Raw genomic sequence first — 20,644 nt, forward strand, 5'->3', positions numbered from 1 at the left:
TGATTTTCATGGCCTGTATTTCATCAGAATCTCAAAGATCCTGAGTAGACCCCACACTTTGCCATTGTTCCTCGTCCTGCCAGATGGCACACATATAAGCACCATGAGACTCCTGTTGCAACACCTAATTTGAGAGGAATTAGACTCCTAGGCCAAGCATGCTGCCTGTGGGTCAGTGGTGCCTCTCCCCCATGGGCTCTGACCATGAATAGCACTAAATGGTCTGCCAGAATGCACCATACCCTGTCCCCCCCAATCCCTTTTGGATAGCTACCCTTTGAGACACACAATTCAATTAGAACACATAACGCCCTCAGAACTAGCATGCATCAAAACTAACAGGGTCCTCTTGCTCCTTATATGTCTGGGCATGCTAAACTCCACACACTGTAAGCAAAGCAGGTAGCTGAGAACACCTGGCTCAGTAACTGTTGATTCTTCCTTTGGAACTTAAGTAGAGTGGACAGTCCAGTGCCCTGGGCACATGAACCATAAGGCTCACATTGGGAACTTCTCTTCGTGACAGACCTGAGCTCCCACAGGGTGGCCGGAGGTAGGAACGTGATTTTACTGAAATAAGACAGGATCATGCTGAGAAATACCAACACCTGCCTCCATAGTTCCATTGTTGCTGGTCTTGCCCTGCTGTGACAGCTGTGGACAGAACACACAGAAAACAGATGGGTTCAGGTGTTGAGTGCCTCAGAGCCCCTTTCAAATGCCTTTGTCAGCCTAGACTATAGCAGGGAGGAGGACCAGAAGAAAACATACTAGGCCTGAGTCCTGAGACCGTAACAGGGAGGTAGGGATGTCATAGCAGAGATAAAACCTGAGAAATCTGAACATGAGGAAGGTAATGTAGCACCAGGGGGTGGGAGGACGGGGAAGTCATGTAGCACTAGGATAAAGTACCCATGAAATTAAATGTCACCATATAAGGATTAGACCTTGCTTTTTGCTTCGGTAACCTGCTTGCAAGGGTATGTAAGGTGAGACCCCTTTGTTCTCGGGGCTCAGCCTTTGGACCTGATCAGGTCCACTGAGTCAGTGTTGGCACGATACAATGTTGCTTCCTGCTAATTGCCTCAGAGTCCCATATCTCAGTTAGCAACCTCCCACAACGTTTCTTGGGGGCTTCCAAGCCCTGTGAATCCTGTATGGACCAGTCCTCCAGGTGATTAAGATGACCACAGTCTGAGCAGCACTGCAGGGCACTATTCCCATATCAATTCGGTGTCCAAACTTACCCAATATGCTTCAGGTTTTCAGCTTGTCCTCCTATCAATTTCAGAATATCCCAGTCTGGACACCAGTGTAGTTACTCCTGAGTAAAAAAAATTTCATGCTTCCAATAACCCAGTACCTAGGGAGAATATTTATGCAAAAACAAATTCACCAACCCAGCAATGAAAATCTAACATGAACTTAAAATAAGTTGTATACAGAAACACTACTGTACTGTGCACTTAAAATGGCTACTGGAAATTTTATGTTACATATTTTTTCCACAATAGAAATAGGAAACAAAGCAAAGAATAGGCTATATACTACTGTAGCTTGGTCTACAATGCCATTGGAACTACACATGAAGGCAAAAAATCTTTCCCACTAGGCACAGAGCCTCTTGGTTCCTCCTCCAACACCATTCCTGGTACACTAACATCAGGACTAGGAAACCCACAGGTGTTGAGTTCCTCAGAGACCCTTTTCAAATGCCTTTGACAGCCTAGGCAAGGTTCCAAGCAGGGTTACAGAGCCACGTTGGAAAGGGATTGCTCCTGAGGACTGTGGGGCATCCACAATAAGCACAGTCTCAGGAGGAACTGCATAAGGTGAATGACACTTTCCTTATCAGTTTGCAAGAAAGAACTCAAGAAATGTGGTAGTGAAAGGCAAGTCACAAATACACACAAGAGATACTCTGACTTGTTCTTATATTAAACACTCCAAATCAGTAAGTCATGATGCAGCTCTATAAAAGATTGCAATTGACATTTAAACTGTGGAGTAAATGCCGTGGTCCTAAGGAAAAGCAGAATCCTTAAGTTTCTTGCAGATCCTGAACTGTTTTCAATAACACAGTTGTAAGAACAAAATTCTCAAAGACCTCCTGAATCAGAGCCCAGATGAATGTGCAGATCCACTTTGCAAGCACACCTACTGCCTGCCCACCAGCTCCTGTCCTTGGTACTGAACAACACAGCAGGACTGTATCTGGATTAGGACTGCTGCCTATAGGCTGCTCCTTGTTCGGGTATTCTGTATGAATGTGGCTCACACCAGTTTGTCATCTGTAACTTCCTTTAAAGATGCCTGACAACACCTCCACACAACTTATGAAACCTTAAATAAGCAGAACTAGCAAAATCAGTAAATCCCTTCTAAATTCACAAACTAAGTTTCCTCTGGTTACAAATCTACAATGCAATTCCATCTGCAGGGAGACAGTGAAAGTTAAGCCATGATGCCTAGAGGTGCTATTTATGCTCACATGGACATAGCCAGAGCATACTCTTATCCTGAGACTCCTCTTCTTACATATATCACTCTTTTAGACAGCAAATGTACTGGAACCCACCCAAAACACTACTAATGTCAACCCACTAATAATGTCAATTGATGGAGTAACAATCTGAGAATTATCATTCTTTGTTATTCTCAACAATTCCTCAATTCCAAGAAAAACATTGCAAAAATAATTTTACTATATTGAAATACAAGTGACTGAACATAGTGGATTTTCTACATTGAAAATATAAAATCACGTTTTAGTGGCCACTAAAAATGATTAAACAAAGAAGCTTTTAGAGACAGACACATTTAATGAGCTGTACCTCAATAGAAGTCATAAAGAAAATAATCACTTCAAATCCCACTGACCTACCAGAGAATTGGGGTTAGCAGAAAGGGAGCATAGGGAGTGACTTTCTTCCTTCCTGGCTGTGTGTGGCAGGATAGAAACCATGCACTTAACAGCCCTAAGCACAGGTCTAGTTCACGGCTCTACTGCCTGTCTAACTGTCCTCACAACTCTGTTCCCTCATTCACTGGGTCATCCATTCATTGATGCTGGCAACTAATCCCAAAGTTGACCTCCATCCAGGTGTGGTGTCCTGGTAAATGTCACTGCCAACTATCATCACCACATTCATTTTTAGGGAAACTCTTGTAATTTTTGACAAAACAGGATACTAGCAATACTTCAAAAGTCACTCTCCTTTTCTTGAATGTTTATTTCACAATTTTATTTTAAACTCATGCTCACAGCCATGCCCACCTTCCAGATGAAGGTATGCATCTTGCAGGGACATTTTTGTGGCCATGAATGTGACGGTTTGTTGCTTGCCGAGGGTCCAGGCCACCACACACTGACTCTGGGTGGGAAAATCTGTACTCACCTACTTTATAATCACATCATATTTGTAATTACAATTACTTGACAATAAAAACACAACTTAAAAGCAAACAAAATGCTTTATTAAAAAGAACTAGAAAACACAAAGGCAAGTTTAAGGGTGAGGACACAAACTTTCCATCAACACCTGTGGCTGTCAATGCCATCCACTCACTTATCCTCCCAGTATCAGTATGACATGAACAGTGCTTAGACAGACACTGCATGGTACACTGGACTGTGACAGATGCTGGTGCAGGGGCAAAGCATGTAAGGAAACAATGTAACAAAACTGAATCTATTTAAATGTGAGAATTGAATGTGCTCCAAGACCAGCTGGTAATAGTTCAGAGACAGGGGACAGGGAAATACAAGTGAGGATGACTCATAGGTGGACAGAAAGGGTTTTCTATGTTTGAACTCATGACGGTTCACCTGGGACCATGGCCTGGGAATCTGATCACAGCATAAACTCTTCTAGGAAGTCTGTGACAATTCTGAGGAAAAAATGGAGTGCCTGATCTGAATATTGCCCTGCTTCAGTTCTGGGGACACAGGTTCAAGTCCTGGAGATGAATCCAGCTTGTGATCTCACTGCCGTATTCTCCATGTAGACCCCAGACCCTTAATTTTCTTTTCTAGAATGCCCAACGAAATCATGTTCCACTTCAAGTGTCCCCTGTACACCATGCAACACACATCTAAGGGTAAAATAAGGGAAAATATTAAAGTAGATAAAAGTAGTCCATTTCTTATGTTGAAATCCAAATGGATAGGCTGACTTTCACTACATTTATCTCTGCATCACATGCTCTGTGGCCTCCTGGGGGACTACAGTGAAAACTTAAGAGTGATAGGGAAATTTCTTCTGGACTCACCTCCTATAACTTGGCTATATTGTCACAGTATTTCTGCATGAACAGGAAATACGACGTCATTTTGCTTTTAAATGCAGCCTGTAATTATTTGGATATGAATTGTACCCAAAAGTCATGAGTTGAAGGCTTGATCCCCAGTGCAGCAGTGTTCACAGGTGGGTCTTGTGAGAAATGACTGAGGGCTCTGACAAAATCAGTGGATTCATCTATTAATGGATTGGTATTTTGGTGGCATTATTGGGAGATGGTAAACATTTACGAGTTGATTCCTGATTGGAGGTGGTAGCAGGTCACTGGGGCTTGCCTGTGAAGGACGTGTCTTGTTCTGTACCCTTGCCTGTCTCTTTCTGACCAGCATAAGGTGAGCGACTTTACTCCTCCATGCCCTTCCACTATGATATTCTGATTTACCACAGCCTAGAAACAAGAGAGTCAGCTGACCATTGAAACCCTGAAACCCTGAGCCTAAATAATCCTTCCTACCTTAAGTTGTTTTCTCAGCCAAGAAAGGTCTGACTAACACACAGCAAGAGATAGAAATTCCTAACAGCCACTAGTGAAACAGCTCAGCTAATTATTATTCATGTGCAGCTCCAGTCATCACCCTCTTGCTGTGCTTCTGTCTGCCACAATCTCAGGCCACTTTGTCCTCACCACTAAGAACTCACTCTTATATTGTCATTCCACAGGTTGCAACTTACCTACTCTCTCAGCTAAGATATAAAAACTATGGGCTTTTATTGAGCCATACGCCCTAGCCACTACAGTTTCAGTTCACAGACTGATAATCCTAATGATAATTGTCATTGTTTAAACCTAAGAAATGGGACTGGCTTCACTTAATCTTTTATTTAGCCCTTCATTTTATTCTTTGGCCACTGACAGATCAAAAATAACCAACATCCACCACCAGGAAATCTGATCTACTGCCACCAAAGTGTCTCAAAGTTCTTGGGATACAATGCAGTCACAGGTGGGTGCAAAAGCCAATGGGGTTCAGAAGTGGGAACAAATACAAGTAGAGGGACAGGTGCAATTAGCGGTAAGGGTGTAGATACAGCTAGAGTCCCCAATCCCAGCAGCAATCCTTACCCACTTCCATAGCCTAATCTCCCCTGACTAGGGTACAGGGGCAGATCCAGTAGAGGTCCCTGGGCTGGTTCAGGTGGGGGACAGGGCATAGATGTTGTTATGGGTGGAGGTAAAGGTGTGGTGATAAGAAGGTGCAGGTTTATGGAAAGATGGGAACCAGATGCAGATGGAGGTGAGTGCCCATGTCCTACGGCCCTCATGTAGGGGCCCTGTGCCCATAGCCTCACATCACCTGACTGACCCTGCAGGTGAGACAAGGCCCCATATGCTGCAGAGCTCTTCCTGTGACCAGAGCCCACAGCATTACCCCTTATCCACCTCACTGCCTCTCACCCAGCAGGCAGTGATGAGCCAGGAATCACAGACCTTGGAACTCACACCTCTTTCCTGCTCTTTCTTACTTGCTCAGCTGCACCTGCCAACAACAGCAAAGGTCACCTCTCTCTGCTGCTCTTTGGCCCCCCTTACACAGTCTGAGTTGCTGTGCAGGCAGGGCCTACTTTTCTAGGGGACTGACACAAACACAGAGAAATGAGACTACTCAGTGGTGAGCACACACTGAGCCCTGATTGGCTGCTGCTTGGAGGGTGGTTTCCAAAGGCTGAGCCCACCCAAGCCCACCCAGGTCCTCTTGGGTACAACCTAAGCCCTGTCCCATTCATTTGCGTATGCATAATGAGATTTCCTGGATTTGTTCTCCCAATCCTGGAAGCAGGAGGTGAAACTTATGGGGCAGAGTGGTAGATGACTATTCTCAGGATGCCCGAGGTCCTGGGTGTTCCCACCTTCCACTGTCCACAGGGGCAGGAGTTCCTGCACCAGTGTGGCTCAGTGCTGGTGGTACTGGGGACACAGTGGCTTGCTGAGATTTAGACTGTTTCGCCCACCTCTTCTCTCTATACCATCACCGAGTTCACGGGATGGGTGTTGCATCCGAAAGAGAGGAAAGACAGAGATAGGAGCATTGGAGGCCTGAGTGTATGAATAGGAGGAATCCAGGGGCCATGAACATGAATCTGCAGAGAAAAGAACACTGGATGTCCCAGGGAAAGGAAGTTTCCTGGAACTCACTAGAGCACCTGCCACCTCCTGGGACTGGTGGTGAAGTTTTCCTTGTCCTCCTTAATTCCCAGGATGCAATATACCATGTCATCAGTGGCTTCACCTGGGCTGAGGTCCTTGACCTGAGGGCTGTGGATGGAGCTGTTTGTCTCTGGAAACTCTGAGCTGTATCCTAGTGATCCCCAGTCAGGACAGCAAGTGCAGACAGCAACCAGACATGATCCTGTTTGGTGCCTGCTCCTGGCGACAGAGTGCCTGACAAAGGCACCAGTGTAGGTAGCGTCCCTTAGGCATGAGTATTGGATTTCTGATGGCACTAGTTGTGTCCCTGGGACCTTCAGGTGTTTGCCTTCTCAATGACCCCTTTGTAGAATAGCAAGAGCACTTTGGGGAACAATGAGTGAGGGGTAAATGCAGAATAGGCACTCTGTCTTGCAGCTAAGCTCACTGCAGTGGACTTGGTGTGAGGTCTGTCCCAAGAAAGGCACTTTGCTGGATTTTCCAGACTAATTTTGGTGTGGAGGGCATGGATGGACTGGCACTTTACACTATTCTTAACAAAAAAGATTGTAACACACCCTTGTCCATCAGAAAATTATCCAGCATGGGCAAATCTCTAAAAGACAGTGATTTGTTGGAGGCAGCATGCTTTGAGTATTTGCAATGAGACTGAAATCAGAGGCCTCCACTTCTTCAAGAAATCAGACGCTGGAATCTAAGGCTGGTGTTCCTGACAATTGGGGTATTCATATGCACTGAGTAAGACAGTCAGACAAGGTTCACATTTGGAGTGATGAATGCAACGTGTCCCCATGCAAGTACAAAATCCAGCTTATGCACGGGATATTGCAAATCTTTTTTGCGATTTTATTAGCATATGATAGTTACAGAGGGGGATACATTTTGATATTTGCATATGTGCTTATAATATGCCTTAGTTAGATTCAGCTCCTCAGTCATTTTCCCTCTTCCCACCTCCCCCCTTCTTAGAATAATTTAAACAGGTTTCATTCTTCTGTTTTCATATATGGATACAAAACACATCCACCATATACACCCTGATTCATCCTTTCCTTGTGTCCATCTTCCTTCCACTGGTACCTACCCCTGGAAAAGATTTATTTTCCCTCCCGCCCTTCATTTTTAAAATTAAGTGTATATTGATAGTCTAAGGGTACTTCCAATCAATGCATTTCATGCTTTTTCCAAATTAACCCCCTTGTCTCTGTTACTTACTCATTCTCTATCACCATGCTCCCTTTATATTCAACAGTTTACTGTAGAGTGCATTATATCATGTTCATATGTAGATTGGTTGTTTCAACATTTTTCATTCTCTAACATTTTCTTTCTCTCTCCCACCTCCTGCAGCCCCCTCAAACAGGCTTACTAAACATTTTTGTTCTCTTTCATATACATGTATATGATCATATATGTTTCTATATATACACTTAGCTTATAGGTATAGCTTCCAAATATGAGAGAAAACATGTGACCTTCAATTTTTTGAGCTTGGCTCACTTCGTTTAACATGATGTTGTTCAGTTCCATCCATTTACCTGCAAGAAAAATAATTTCATTCTTCTTTATGGCTGAATAAAATTCCATTGTGTATATATGCCACATTTTCTTTTCTTTTTTTTATTATTTTATTATTCATATGTGCATACAAGGCTTGGGTCATTTCTCCCCCCTGCCCCCACCCCCTCCCTTACCACCCACTCTGCCCCCTCCCTCTCCCCCTACCCCCTCAATACCCAGCAGAAACTATTTTGCCCTTATCTCTAATTTTGTTGTACAGAGAGTGTAAGCAATAATAGGAAGGAACAAGGGTTTTTGCTGGTTGAGATAAGGATAGCTATACAGGAAGTTGACTCACATTAATTTCCTGTGCGTGTGATGCCACATTTTCTTAATCCACTCATCAGTTGTTGGGCATCTGGCTGCTTCCAAAGCTTGCTATTGAAAATAGTGCTGCAATAGACATGGGTGTGCAAGTGGCTATATCATATCCGGGAGTACATTCTTTTGGATATATGCCTAGGAGTAGTATCACTGGATCGTATGTTAGCTGTATTTTTAGTTTTTTGAAGGACCTCCATGTTGTTTCCATAGCAGTTGCACTAATTTATATTCCCACCAGCAGTGGAGAAGTGTTCCTTTACACCCACATCCTCACCAGCATTTGTTGTTGCTTATGTTATTGATGATAGCCATTCTGACTGGGGTGAGGTGGAATCTCAATGTAGTTTTGATTTGCATTTCCTTTATGGCCAATGATGTTGACCATTTCATCATATGTTTATTGGCCATTTGTACTTCTTCTCTTGAGAATTGTCTGTTCAGTTCATTTGCCCATTTATTCAGTGGGATGCTGATTCTTTGAGAGCTCAGCTTTTTGAGTTCCCTGAATATTTTAGGTTATTACTCCCTTGTCAGATGTATAACTAGCAAAGATTTTCTCCCATTCGGTAGGCTGTCTCGCCAGTCTGGTGACTGTCCTTTGTTGTGCAGAAGCTTTTTATTTTCATGTAGTCCCATTTGTCAATACTTTCTCTTAATTGTTGAGCTATTGGAGTTCCATTCATAAAGTTATTACCTATGTCTATGTGGTCCAATGTGTTCCCTATTTTTTCCCTGATTACTTTCACTGTTTCAGATCTTACATCAAGATCTTTAATCCATTTTGAGTTCATGATTGTCCAAGGTGAGAGACTGGGATCTACTTTCAGTCTTCTGCAAGTGGAAATTCAGTTTTCTCAGCACCATTTGTTGAAAAGGCTGTCTTTTCTCCAGCGTATATTTTGGGCACCTTTGTTGAAAATCAGATGGCTATAGTTGCATGGGTTTGTGTCAAGGTGTTCTACTCTATTCCATCGGTTTTTGTGTCTGTTTTTGTGCCAGTACCATGCTGTTGTTATTACTATGGCTCTGTAGTATAGTTTGAAGTCAGGTATTGTGATACCTCCAGCATTGCTCTTTTGGCTCAGGATTGCTTTGGCTAGTCGATGTCTTTTGTGCTTCTGTATGAACTTTAAGATTGACTTTTCTATCTTGGTGAAGAATGCCATTGGAGTTTTGGTAGGAATTGTATTGAACATATACATATTGCTTTCATTAGTATAGACATTTTCGCAATATTGATTCTGCCTATCTATGAGCATGGGATGTCCTTCCATCTTCTGATGTCTTCTTTGATTTCTTTCTTTAGTGACTTATAACTTCAATTGTATATATCACTCACCTCCTTCGTTAAATTTATTCCTTGGTATTTTAATTTTTTTAAAGCTATTATGAATGATGTTACTTAACTTATTCCTTTCTCAGACTGTTTATTGTTTGTATATAGAAATGCTACAGATTTTTGTGTATTGATCTTCTATCCTGCTAGTTTGCTGCAAGTGTTTATGACATCAAAAAGCCTTTTGGTTGAGTTTTTAGGGTCTTTCAGGTATAGGATCATATCACCTGCAAATAGGGACAATTTGACTTCTTTCTTCCCCATTTGAATACCTTGTATTTCTTTCTCCTGACTTATTGGTCTGGCTAGGAATTCCAGCACTATATTGAATAAGAGTGGGGAGAGTGAACACCCTTGTCTCATTCCTGATTTTAGAGGAAATGGTTCCAGTTTTTCCATATTAAATATGATGCTGACTATTGGTTTTTCATATATAACCTTCATAATGTTGAGGAAGTACCTTCTGTTCCGAATCTCTTCAGAGATTTTATCATGAAAGGACATTGAATTTTGTCAAAGACTTTCTGCATCTATTGATATGATGATGTGGTTTTTGTCCTTGATTCTGTTATGTGCTGTATTACATTTATTGATTTGTGAATGTTGTACCATCCTTGCATCCCTGGAACGAAACCTACTTGAGGTTGATGTATGATCTTTTTAAGTATTTTATTGAGGATTTTGAGTCTATGTTCCTCAATGATATTGGCTATAATTTTCTCTTTTTTTGTTTTTGATGTGTCTTTACTGGCTATGATCATAGAATGTGTTTGGTAGTATTCCTTCCTTTTGTACGTTATAGAATAATGTGAGGATCATTGGCATTAGTTCTTCTTTAAAGGTCTGGTAGAATTCAGCAGTGAATCCATCAGGACCTGAGCTTTTCTTTTTTGAGACATTTGTTATAAGTGTCTCAATCTCGTTATTTGTTATAGTTTTGTTTAAGTTTTAATAACCTCTTGGTTAGTCATATGTGTCAAGAAATTTATCTATTTCTTCTTCATTTTCCAGTTTGCATGAGTATACTGGTATGTATTGTAATATTCCCTTTTTTCATCTCTGATTTTATTAATACAGGTCTTCTTTCTTCTTTTAGTTAATTTGGCTATAGGCATGTTGATTTTGTTTATTTTTAAAAAGAACCAGATTTTTGTTTAGTTGATTGATTATATTACTTTTTAGTCTCCAATTCATTGATTTCTGCCCTGATTTTTATAATCTCTTTTTGCCTACTACTTTTTGGGTATCTTGCCCTTGTTTAGGTTATTTATTTGAGAACTTTCTGTGTTTTTAGTATATGCATGCATGGCTATAAAATTTCCCCTTAGCACTGCCTTTTCTGTATCCCATAAGTTCTGCTGGATTGTGCTTTCATGTACATCAAATTCCAGGAAATTTTGATTTCCTCCCCTTATTTCTTTGATGACCCACTGATCATGGAGCAATGTGTTGTTTACTATCCAGGTGTTTGAGTATTTTCTGCTGTTTCATATGTTGTTGAATTGTAATTTTATTTTATTGTGTGTTGAATTGTAATTTTATTTTATTGTGGTCAGACAGTATGCAGGGGGCTTATTTCAATTTGCTTATATATGTTAATACTTGCTTTATAATGTATTTTGGAGAAATTTCCATGGGCTGCTGAGAAGAATATATACATATATATACGTATATATATATATACGTATATATATATAGTGCAGTTGTAGATGGCTGTCAGATCCATTTGATACATGGTGACATTCAATTCTAAAGTTTCTTTGTTGATTTTTTTGTCTGGATGACCTACCTTTAGGTTATAAAGGAGTATCAAAGAATCCCACTATATTGTGTTGGGGTGTATATGTGTTTTTAAGTCCACCAGTGTGTGTTTAATGAAGTCAGGTGCACCAACATTGGGTGTATAAGTTAACAGTTCCTATTTATTCTTGATGTCTTGCTCCTTTTAGTAGTATGAAGTGCCCTTCTTTGTCTCTTCTGACTAATTTATATTTGAAGACTACTTTATCTGATATAAGTATAGATACTCTTGCCCATTTTCAGGGACCATTAGTTTGGTAAATCTTTTCCCACCCTTTCACTGTAAGCCACTGTGTTTTTCTGTCAATAAGGTGGGTTTCTTATAACCAAAAAATTATCACGTCTTCCTTTTTAATTGAGTTTGCCAATCAATGTCTTTTTATGGGGGAGTTGAGGCTATTAACATTTGGTGTTAATATTGAGAGGTATGTGGTGATTCCTGTCATTTAGCTGCTTTAGTTGTATAAGGGTGTGTGTGTGTGTGTGTGTGTGATATCAATTCTATGCTACTATCTAATTACTTGTCTGCTCTTCTCTTGAGACTTAATAATTTCCATCTTTTCATAGCTATGTTTGTTTCCATCGTCTGTATATAGGATTCCTGTGAGAATCTTCTGGAGTGCTGATTTAGTGATCGTGCATTGTTTTAATTTCTGTTTATCATGGAAGGTTTATATTCTTGCTTCAAGTTTGAGCTGTAGCTTTGCTGAATAGAGTATTCTAGTGCTTGAAATACCTGAAATATCTCACCCCATGTCCCTCTTGCTTTTAAGGTTTCTGTTGAGAAATCTACTGTTATTTTGATTCATTTACCTTTGTGTGTTGTTTGATTTTTATTTCTTACAGTCTTCAATATTCTTTCCTTGTTCTCTGTGGTGATTGTTTTAATTATGATTTACTCTGGAGAGGTTCTATTTTGGTCATGTCTGTTTGGTGCCCTAGAGGCTTCCTATAACTGAATGGGAATCTCTTTCTTGAGATTTAGGAAATTTTCTGCTATTATTTTCTTGAATCTATTTACTATGCTGTTGGCTTATACCTCTTCTTCTTCAGTGCTCACAATTTGCAGGTTTGGTCTTTTTATGGAGTTGCAAAGTTCTTGCATATTCCTTTTGCAGTTCTTTGGTCTTTTCTCTAAGTATTCTTCTGTAGTTTCTTTAATCTATGTTGTCTTTGAGCCCTGAAATTGTGTCTTTCACTTGTTCCAGTACACTGTAGTGATTTTCAACTGTATTTCGTATTTGACTTAAGGAACTTTTTGTTTCAAGGGATTGTTTGATTCTTTTTTTTTTTGAGACATTACATATCTTTATTAAGCTCTTCTTTCACATCTTGTACTGATTTCTTTATTTCATTTATCTTTTTCTTTTTATAATTTCCTTGGTTTCATTTTGGATAGCTCAGTGGTTTTCCCCTTTCTCACCAACCAATACGGCTTCTAAGACAGCCTGTTCTGGGGTTCCTCTGAGCTATTTTCAACACCCAGACCTCACTCTGAGTATGCATGCAGGAATGGGACAGTATGAACCTTTTGGATGCTTCACAGACCAGCACATACTCTGTGTCCTTCCCCCATTGAAAAGGTCTTCTAAAAGAAGTCCTGAACTAGTCAGTTACTATATGAGTATCTTACAACTCCTTTATATTTCTTAACACTGATATTAAAGTCTGTAAGATGAGCTCTTTCCATTACAACATTCTTAGGAATCATACTGTCTGTCCTGCTCTTCCACAGGTCTATCTTTCTATAACTGAAATAAGTTTCTCTACTGTCCATCCTTCAACGAAAGAAAACATAAAGAAAGAAAAGCATTCCATTCTTTTGAATGTATTGAGGCTTGAATTCAAGACTTCTTGCTTCCACTCCACTTCTTGAGCCACACCAGTATGACAGAATTGCATTTCTTCTCAGATCTGATAAACCATATTCCCTAGCACAATGAAAATCCTTATGTTGAGAACAACCAGTACTGGAAAGGAAAGGCCTGGAGGGTGAGTGTACATGCCTGACACCTTGATCATGGAATTTCTAGTTTCCAGAACTGTGAGAAATAAAAATTTTGTTCTTTGTAAGAAAAAAAAATCAATCGTGATAAAAACAGTCGTCAGGAATAAAAGAAAATTTTCAGTCTAAAAAAAGGTCCTCTACAAAATGTTTAGTGTGAACACTTCATTTCAACATGTACTGCAAGGCAATGTTAAAAGTCACAGAAGCACATTTAACAGGTGGCAGCAGCCATTCATGGTAGAACTGAAAAGAGAATTATGGATACATTTCTGCACCCTACAAAGAGAAATACAAAATCAGGAAAGCTGAAGTAAAATTGTTTTCATCTGTGGTTATCAATGTAGAAAATTATACAAAAATTTACTAAAAGAAGTGCCTTTAGAGTCTTTGAAGAGACCAGGAGCACACAGTCACCTTGGTGATCATGTCAACATAAATCCCAGCTCTGGTATGTGTAGACTGTGAAATATGGCAGTGGCCATGAGACTTCACCCAAGTGTTCACAAAAAGTGACCTGTGGTCATTGTGAGGTCTTCTACCTTCTCCAATACCCACATGCAAGTCAGTTTGCAATCCAGCACAGTCCCTTCCTCAAGGTCCTACCTGGGGTGCAGGTCTATCAGTCAGCACCCAATAAGGGCTTGTTATGTGCATGTCACCCAGAGGTGTCTTTCTGCTTCACAGGGCCTGTATTCCTTGTCCATTCTCCATCACAATGGCACCCAAGCAAACCCCACCCACTGCAACTGTCATTAAGCAGAACGCCAATAGCAATGGTTGAAAGGGGAGCGTGTGCACATCCAAAATGGCACATCACCCTGATAACCAGGGTCAGGCTTCAGACCAGGAGTAGCTCCACTCTCTGCCCAATGGATTACCAAACCCTACAGAAGTTGTGGAGGTCAGGTGTCTTCTGGAGAGTGCCAGCCATGTTGGACCAGGTCCCCTACTGTGAGAATCAACTAGAGTTAGGTGTTCTCCATCAAAGGAGTTAATTTAAAACTATCATTGTGTAGAAGCCCGCTACCGTCCCAGAATTGCTGCTTACATGATTTGTGAAACATTGCTTGATCTTGCAAGGTTCTTGAAGTCAAACAAAGAGCTGTTTATTGCCAGATGTCCTAATCTCAAACTGCTTGCTTAAAGATGAATATTTCCCAAAAGAATTTTCTTGTTCTCCCTGCTTCAAGGTCCCCCTTACCACACATGCCCCCTTTTCTAAGTAACCAATCATGAAGATTGGTGAGCCCAAACCCATCCATCACGGTGAGGGGCAGAGAGAGATAAAAACTGAGCTAACTTGCCACTCAGTGTGTTCTGCCTATCAGACTATGGTCTGTGGCTGCACCCTTCTGCAGAAGTAAAACTTTTCCTTTTGCCTTGCTGAGCAACTCCAGCGTGTTTCTTTGGGCATTTCTAACACTACTATGACCCCACCTACTATGGCCAGGAGGTAATTGAGATGGAAACAATTATGGTTGAACCTGAGCAAGGTACTGCAACCATAGCAGCAGCAAAAGGCCACTTACACTGGCGAAAGAGCCCTGGACCTTGTGGATGACATTAAAGCACCAGGGTGATTTGAACTAGGAAGGCAACGAGGACACTGATGATGGCAGAGACCAGGATCAGGAGGAGTGGGCCCACATGGATGCTGTGGGTCCTCAGCACCAACATGAATAGAAAGAATGCAGAACCAGTTCTCAAGATGGCAGATGGGCAAGTGCAAAGTGTATTTAAAGAAACTCACTACCCTGATGTGTTCACCAGCTAAGTGCCTTCCTCCAGGAGGGCACTTTCACCTCCAGTTGTCTATTCCTCTCCCTGGCTTCCTACTTTCCCTCTTGATCCCCAAACAACTGAGGTCTTCTGTTGCCTACCTTAGTCCTGGGTGGAAAAGTTCAAAACTGGACATTGGTCACTCATCTTCTTTTCTTGTCTTTTGTTTTCAAATTTTGCCACAATCAACAAAACAATTTATTATCAATATAATTTTTAAACTTTAGAACTCAGTAAGGGTAAGTGTTTTCACATGTTGTTTTGTAGATCTCCAGATTTCTCTTCAACTTGCCAAACACTAACTCTATACACATTAAAGACCTCCCCATTTTCCCTTCCAGTACTTAGTACCATCCTACTTTTTTGATTCTCTTAATTTGCCTACTCCAGAAACATCATATAAGGGAAATCTTGCAATAAAAGTGTGTGCCTTTTCTGATCAGCTTGTGTCATATAGCATTAGGTCCTCAGGGTTCACCCATGTTGTAGCACATGGTGCAATTTCCATCCTTTTAAAGCCTGAGTAATGCTCCATTGTGTGGCTATCCCACATTTTGATGTAACTTTCATTTCTGGAGGAACATCTGGGGTTCTTTTGTTCTGTGGTTCTTGTGTATAGTGCTGCTGTGAACATGGGTGGACAAATATCTACTCAAGTGGAGGTTTCCAATTCTTTTTAATGTGTACCCAGCAACAGAATTCTATGTTCCATATTTTTTGGGGAACCATTTTCCATAGTGGCTGCATAATTTTGCATTTCTACCCTCATTTCAGGAGCTTTCCAGTTTCTTCAGGACCTTAACACCACTTTTTTTCCTGGTTTTGATAGTAGCCATCCTGCTGTGTGTGAGGTAATATCACAGTTTTTTACTTGCATTTCTCTAGTACTTAGTAGTGTTGAGCAACTTCTCATATGCTCTGTAGTCATTTCTATATCGTCTTTGAAAAAAATGCCTCTTTAATTTCTTTTTCCTTTGTTTGAATCTGGATTGGTAATTCTTGGGTTATTGTCATGTTAAAGCTCTTTCTAGAACCATTTGTCAGGGTTTGTAAATATTTTGTGCCATGCTGTGATTGTTTTTTCATTGTCTAGATTTCTTCCTTCCATACACAGTAGTTTGTACTTTTGATATAGACCATTTTTCCTTTTTTCCCTGGGCTGCAGGTGTGCTTTTGTAATTAAAATTTTATTGAAGTCAAGGTTAGGAGAATGAGGTACCATCACGCAAGCACCATAACATTCCAATATGTGAAGTTTCTATAATTTGTTCATCATAGATTTTGTATTGGTTTAAATTTTTAATAAAGTGCATGAAACTTATCTTTCTTGATTACTGACTTGTTAAAACCAATTTAAATTTTATCATGAGTTGAAACCATTTTAACATGAGACTGGCCCTGGGGATTACAGTTATATGTGCTTAAGAGTTATGAGGAGACATGACTATTTTGAAATGAACATAGAACATACATACCATATTACAAGCCATCCACAGTGCTGAATACTGAACATCTGTGGTGTTCTGTCCACTGGAGGGAGCTTGCAGCAGTCATGAATGTGCCTAAAGGAGGAGCGCAGGTGAGGGAATTTGAAGGAAGTGTTTGACAGGCACTCAATCTACAACCAGGTCCAAAAAATGGGCATTTGTGTCCTAGCATTTTTAAGTTACTGTGTTTTACTGTCTGTTTGTTGTTTGAAGACAAATTGTGAACTTTGGAGGCTTCCTTGGTGAAAATGGAATTAGTAAACTCAACCCTGTGCTTCTTTCCAGTTCCTGGAGGTAATGTAATTTCCTGTGGAAAGAAGAAAACAAAACAACAAACTTATTCTGCTATTCTGTATGCAAAATCAAATGTGTCTATACATATACTATATATACATATAATATAGATGCATGTAGACATGTTTATATATGCATATACATATATGTATGTGTACATCAAATACACATTTATGTAGCACATGGAAAAGTATAATATATACATGTATAGGGGGGTATATTGTTCAGAGTACACTGTGTGTATCAATGGTATTATCACAATGATGCATGCTACTTTAAAAATAAAAAAAAATCAAGGAAAGACTGCACTACAAACCAAAAATAAAAATGAACAAAAAACCCAAACAAAAAAGAGAAGGAAATGCACAAGAAGAATATTATTTAATTAAATTCAGTTGACCTAAGAAGGATGAAAACGTTAAGGGAAAATTATACATAGTCAAAATATACCTTGTAGATCCACCATTAAATCCTTAAGTAAGTCTTCCCTTGTCTTGAGCCACATTTAACATATAAAGGTTTCTTTTTTCCTTTCTAGCAATGCCATTTGAAGATGAGGGTTTATAGAATATTTTTGGGGTGGTGACCTTCATTTCAGTGTTGATTCATACCTTTCTAAATTTTGAGTATTTTCCACTTCTTCAAACAGTGATGACCAATGGGGAGGTAAGTTATGGGATCAAAGGATGACTACTTGAGCCTAAAGAAAAACAGAGTGCAGAATGACAAAACGAAACAAGGAAAGAAAAATTGGGGTGATCTCACTGTTCCCTCTGCTCACAGTGTATGTTTGAGTGTGGTGATGGAAACAGGCTGCAGACCTGGTGGTGGGGCATCCAGACCAAGAGCACCAAGAGGGAGGCTGCTGAGTGCTGGCATCCTAATACCACAAAGGACAATCAGGTAGAGAGCTTGGAAGGAGGAGCAGAGCGTTTTCCCAGGCTGGTAAGGCAAAGTCAGAGGAAAGGAAAACTGAAGGTTTAGTGAGCTGTTAAAGCACACCCTGAAGTTACCAGTTCTCTCATTGGAGTTCTGAAGAGAACCTGAACCCCATGAAATAAATGAGGGAAAAGCCTCCAGGTTCCCATTTGTGTCCACACTTTAAACCATGAATTTCTCCAGAAAACTTCTATATGATTCCCCCCTCTCTTTTATAAACATAATAGATCACTTTAAGGAAACAAGTATTGGAAACACAGAACTCATACCAGTGCACTCCAGTCAGCCACTGGACACTTTTGCTTCTGCTCATGGACACTTCACCACTGGTAGGTTTGAATCGCCATCCACAGAAGCTTGGATCCACTGGCCTTCTCCACACTACATATTCATGCAGCAGAAGGTGGTGTCAGAGAGAGAGGCATAAAGTCCCTTTGTGTCTCTAATATTTTGCAGTTTGGGAACTTCCAAAAGCAATAAATACAATGGAACCTCATTCCCCAGGAGGCTGAGAGGATAGTGACACTTGATGGGAAATTTGCACTCTCTGTGTTTACAAAGAAAGCAAACATCTAGGGAGGAGTTAATTTTGTGATCCTTTTCCCATACTGGTGTCAACCATCTTCCTAAAATGCCGGTCCCATGTTTTTGCCTCTAGAGAAAGGACGAGAGATGGATATGGTGATTGAGCAGTAGGGCCTCGGGCGTCCCGGATACTGGGCAAGCAGCACTGGGTCACGATGCTATTTTGTAGCTGACACAAAGTTAGGTGACATTTTTATGAACTGAGAAATGTTTTCAGGGTGGAGGAAGACGGAGAGTGCAGATATGCCATTGGTGAGAATTGTCAACCTCTCTCCCTGAACTATTGGGTTGGCAAAGAGTTTTGAGACTTATACAGTTCATTTGGGTTAAGTTGGTGCCACGTTTCCCTAGCAATACAGGCTACAATGTCACAACAGTGCACACACCTTCCCTGCCAGGCCACATAATCCTCAAGACGTTTCAGATGACCAATGATCCTTTAGAATCCATTGAAGTCAGCCTTCTGTGCAAAAATCCCATGTACTCCTTCCCATTGATTACTGACCTCACACTGAAAATGGGATTTGCTCATAAGGAGCAGTCCCCTTGCAAATGACTTTACATAGGATCCACATGTTGTGAAATCTATTAACCCCCCAACACAAGGTCAAAGACTCAAGTGACTACAAAGCAGGGGCACCTGTAAAGGCGGTAGTCACCTGTCAAGAAGCATACTTTTTTTTTCTTGTTATCAGGCATTGATTTAACATCAGCGTCATGGAGCAAGTCACAAGCTATACCTGTATCCAATACTGGAAAGAAGTGGTAGAGATTTAAATTGGGAGACTTGGTGTCTGTCTGAGTGGTAGAGCACCTTCCATGACACGAACAAGCCCGTGGGTTTGATAAGTGGCAATGCAAAACAAAATGTCAAAATTGGAGAAGTGTGAAAATGTTCTGGGCCTATTCAAGTGCTTGGTACATAGGTTGGGCTCAATTAGGGTAAGCTGAAGAAAGAGTTGATATTATGGTTCTTAATTGTTTTTTCCTTAGCAATTCTGGGATTGAGCCCAGGGCCTCACACACTCTAGGCACCTAATCTGCCACTGCACTATACCATCAGCCTTCTATTGTATTTGAGCATTTAGATAAACAGTTACTGTTGTGAAATTTAAAATCTCAGCGGCATATAAAGTTACATGATGTGTTTTTTCACAGTTTATCTCATGATAAACTGTTTGTTTGAGCCAATCTGTTTGCCATCTGTTTTCAGGTTTGGTTTAACAACAGGAGAGCCAAACACAGGATAAAGCAAAGGAAAGCAATGCTGAGAGATGCACCAACTAGTACTGAGGGCTACATTTCCATAATGGAGGTGGAGGAGTCCAAGGTGCCATTCTTCTCCAGGAGCCACATGGGGATCTGTTCTGGTGTCACCAAGCCCTGGACCACCCATATGGCTCTGCCACCCTTAAGTCAGCACTTACATTACAAATAAAGGGGGAAATTCTCAATATGTGTGTGTGTGTGTGTGTGTGTGTGTGTGTGTCTTCTAGTGCTAGAAGTAAATAGATGCAAATATTTTAGGAAATGTCATTTGAAAGGAGTTCTCCTTTCATAAAGTGAAATCCACAGTCTCCATGAATTGGCCATGCACATTACAGACGTTTCCCAAGTACCATGGTGACCCATACATTCTTTATCAGAGAACCCTCTCCTGGGGCTCATTAATGACATTTTCATAGGACTCATATGGTGTCAGTGTGAAGGGAGGCCACTTCTTTGGAAAGCATGCCATGGTGTCTGCTGATTTTCATTCTTTCCTTCTCCCTTGTTTTCTGACTCATGGTTGTGAAAAGACAGCAAATGGATTGGGCATAGCATAGATCTTCCACAGACAATTATGTATTTACTAACTAAATTTCTCGAGTCCTATTGGGAGTCCAGAATATCTAAGAATATACTTTTATATGCTTCTTGCTTTCTTAGAGCATGATTTTGGAAAAAAAGTTTCTTATGTCCCAGTGTGAACTCTTTTCTTCTTCTGAAGTAGCATTTTTCTCACTGTTGTATGCAGCCTCAGTACTATAGGGTCTGTTTGGATAATTTCCAGGACACTGTCAGCTCCAGACCTGACCCCTTCTT

Source organism: Castor canadensis, chromosome X (assembly GCF_047511655.1).
Source record: "Castor canadensis chromosome X, mCasCan1.hap1v2, whole genome shotgun sequence".
Classification (NCBI taxonomy): Eukaryota; Metazoa; Chordata; class Mammalia; order Rodentia; family Castoridae; genus Castor; species Castor canadensis.